At 39.9% G+C, this 4,065-nt stretch overlaps 1 pseudogene; it reads left to right on the top strand.

The window, feature by feature from the left end:
* The first annotated feature begins 1,825 nt into the window (after nt 1-1,825).
* On the top strand, nt 1,826-1,919 carry LOC112932091 (U6 spliceosomal RNA; annotated as a pseudogene).
* The last annotated feature ends 2,146 nt before the right edge of the window (nt 1,920-4,065 follow it).

The following is a 4,065-nucleotide window of genomic DNA, read 5'->3' as shown; positions in this document are numbered from 1 at the left end:
CCACATCTGGGAAAGCTTATAAGAAAGTCAAGGTGCTCCTTTCTTTGGTGCCAATGGGAGGTTCAAACCATGCAAGCCTCTACCTGCACAAAGGAATTCTCATCCCTTAATCACCATAAAAACTCCAAGCCAGTTTCCTTTCCCTGATTTCTCAAGCCAGTTTTGGACTAGCTTAGGTAGCTTGTCCTGCTTTCTTGAAAAAGCCTCATTATATAAGTATGAACACTCTTGGTGTGTCTGTGTGGCATCACCATTTGACTTCTGAACCCAATTTGGGGCAGGGATCCATCCTGTGTCTATAGGACGGTGACAATAGATGGTGATTCTGGCTATCCCCTGAACAAAAGAATCCTGCATGTCTAGGAAGAATCTATAACTTACAGTTCAATATGATTTTTGCTGAGTTTTGTGGCAGAAGTGTTTGCCCTTTGGTGATTATGAACTGCAATTCTACAGAGATCAGAATTGTGGGGACAGGAAGAATAAACTGCCCTCAAACTGCCTCTGAACATGAGACTACAATATCAACTCTTTGGCTTTCCATTCTGCCAGCCTTCCTTATAGATTTCAGACTTTTCAATTTCTAAAATCATGTGAGCCAATACCCAAAAATCAATCAATAAATAAATCTCATATTATTATATTTATAATATTTATATAAATAGGGGTTCTCTTTCTCTTGAGAACCCTGATAGAGGATATTCCCTGAAGTAGCTTATAGAAGTTAAAAATGTTGCTTTAAAAAAAAATGTTGCTTTATTTTCTGATAAGGTTACTGAACTTTGCACTTGACCACTCTGTTTTTATATAGCACAGAAATGTATCTGGTCACAATAGGGCAAGTTCAGTCATGTATAAACTTTTCCTCTCTCTCTCTCTCTCTCTCTCTCTCTCTCTCTCTCTCTCTCTTTTGGTGAACACATAGCTAAACCCATGGCTTTCTACCACCCTTTCTCTCCTTCCCAACGCCCACAATTACTTAACTAACATAGAAGAAGGGGGCTTAGTCATGTATTTCCTTGAATAACCGGGGAGAGACTTCTTGTATGAAGTGGTTAGTGTCTGTCCATATTAGCTTCTGCTGATGTTCTCCTTACACACTGGCTCCTGTCTATCCCTATAGACATCTGTTGAGTTGTTTCCTGTCCTGCCATGACCTTCGGTTTACAGGGATTCCTTTACGCATTGTCTTGTTGTCAATTTCAAATTCTCTTTTGACCTCTTGCTCCTCCTTCAACCTTTTAGGTGTACCCCCTCCCCCAGAGACATGAAAGCCATTCTCTTCACACCATACAAGGCTACCAGGGTTTTTATGAGGTTGTCCTCACGCATGTGCATCATAACATTTCTCAGCCATTATTGTTCTCCTGCAACAGAATCATGATGTTTGGCTTATCCACCCAGCTCTCAGATTTCCATGATGAGAATTGAGACAAAGTCCCTATAATTTTTTGGAGTTTCTTTTATCCTTTCTACCTGGGGCTCAGTCAAAACAGGTAGAAAAAGAAGGGTAAGAGCAGGGTGTGGGTTCCTTTTCAAAGGCTGGTGTATCTGCTAAGCTCTGTTACCCAGAGAAGAGAGTACAGAAAAATAATTTATATACTCAGTCTGGTATCTCCTGGAATATGGGGAAATAGTCTGTTCTGGAGAACCAAGCTTAAGGGAGTCTCTGATGTACCTTAGTGGAAGCCATGCCTGAGATTTATGGATGAAAGGACAGGGTACTTAGACAAAAATGAAGGATTTTCCAGAATAATAGACCTGACCCGAGGATGCTTGCATTATAGGTCACAGTCAATACTAATGTGTACATATGCCATAGAGAAACTGAGTTATTAGAACAGCCACTAATGATACAGAGATTAGCATGGCCTCTGTGCAAGACTGACACGCAAATTCAAGAAGTGCTCCATATTTTTTTTTTTTAAAAAAACAACCACCAAGAGGGTATTTGTGTGAAGAATGCATGGCCTTCTGGGACAATAGAGTGAAAGTAACTTTGGAGTTGATGATTAGGACTTGGATCATGAAGACCAAGGCCTCCAAAGAAAGGACACAAGGCTTTTCTGGCCTTTGGGGCAAAGATCCTTGGTGTGAAAAAATATCCTAAGTTTAAGAATTGAGTAAGTAACCCCTTATTTAGGGGAGCCAATTTAACTTGGCTTTTTGTGGTACTCTTACAATGTTTGGAATCTGGTCTTTAGAAAATAGTTCCAAATTCCTCAAAAAGCAGGGTTATTTAAGTAGTCTGAGAAAGTACTATACCATTCTAATGCAGGACTACCCGATTTGGGTGAAACGTGAGTTTTTGAAAATATTTCCCAAGATTAATCTTGACTCCAAAGAGTCAAGAACAAATCAGTAAAGGAGAGAGTGGGTAAGTGGTAGTGAAAGAGGAGTAGTACAAATGAACAACAGGAGTGAACAGCATAATAGATGATACACTTTATCAAGGGTTTACTATATGCAAGGGTTGATTATTTACATATATTATTACACAAGGCATTTTTTTATATATTAGCTAAATTAATTTTTGTGATAACCCTATGCAAGAGTGTGACTGAGTCAGCTAGCTCTCCTGTTTTCACTTCCACAGTGAAGGGTTATTTTAGGCAAGTGACAACCCAGTGAGGGGCTACATATTTCACCCAATCTTTTGCAGCTAAATGGAGAAATGTGATCAGTTTCTGTGGTAGACTGAATAATGGCCCTGAAATTTATCTACATTCTAATCTATAGAACCTATAAATATTAATTTTGCATGGCAAAAGGGACTTTGCTGATGTGAAAAAGTTAAGAAGCTTATGATGGGGAGTTTATCCTGGATTATCCAAATGGGCTCTAAATGTAATCACAAGTGTCCCTTTAAGAGACACAGAGGGAGATTTGACCACAAGAGAAGGTGATGTGATAATGGAAGCAAGGAGAAATTTGAAGATAATATGTTGCTGGCTTTGAAGATGGAGGAAGGGGCTATGAGCCAAAGAATGCAGGGAATAACAGTCCTAAAAACTGGAAAAGGCAAGGAAATAGATTCTCTCCTGCATCCTGTGGATAAAGCACAGCCCTGCTGACACTTTCTTTCCCCAGGAAAATTGATTTTATTTTATTTTTTTAATAATAAATATATTTTTTATTGGTGTTCAATTTACCAACATACAGAATAACACCCAGTGCTCATCCCATCAAGTGCCCCCCTCAGTTCCCGTCACCCATTCACCCCCACCCCCCACCCTCCTTCCCTTCCACCACCTCTAGTTCGTTTCCCAGAGTGAGGAGTCTTTATGTTCTGTCTCCCTTTCTGATATTTCCTACCCATTACTTCTCCCTTCCCTTCTATTCCCTTTCACTATTATTTATATTCCCCAAATGAATGAGAACATATAATGTTCATCCTTTCCTGATTGACTTATTTCACTCAGCATAATACCCTCCAGTTCCATCCACCTTGAAGCAAATGGTGGGTATTTGTCGTTTCTAATGACTGAGTAATATTCCATTGTATACATAAACCACATCTTCTTTATCCATTCATCTTTCGACGGCACCGAGGCTCCTTCCACAGTTTGGCTATTGTGGACATTACTGCTATAAACATCGGGGTGCGGGTGTCCCGACGTTTCATTGCATCTGTATCTTTGGGGTAAATCCCCAACAGTGAAATTGCTGGGTGGGAGGGCAGGTCTATTTTGAACTCTTTGAGGAACCTCCACACAGTTTTCCAGAGTGGCTGCACCAGTTCACATTCCCACCAACAGTGTAAGAGGGTTCCCTTTTCTCCGCATCCTCTCCAACATTTGTTGTTTCCTGCCTTGTTAATTTTCCCCATTCTCACGGGTGTGAGGTGGTATCTCAGTGTGGTTTTGATTTATATTTCCCTGATGACAAGTGATGCAGAGCATTTTCTCATGTGCATGTTGGCCATGTCTATGTCTTCCTCTGTGAGATTTCTGTTCATATCTTTTGCCAATTTCATGATTGGATTCTTTGTTTCTTTGTTGTTGAGTTTAATAAGTTCTTTATATATCTTGGAAACTAGTCCTTTATCTGATACGTCATTTGCAA

This window comes from Vulpes vulpes, chromosome X (genome assembly GCF_048418805.1).
Source record: "Vulpes vulpes isolate BD-2025 chromosome X, VulVul3, whole genome shotgun sequence".
Classification (NCBI taxonomy): domain Eukaryota; kingdom Metazoa; phylum Chordata; class Mammalia; order Carnivora; family Canidae; genus Vulpes; species Vulpes vulpes.
This window is presented reverse-complemented; position numbering and strand designations above follow the sequence as displayed.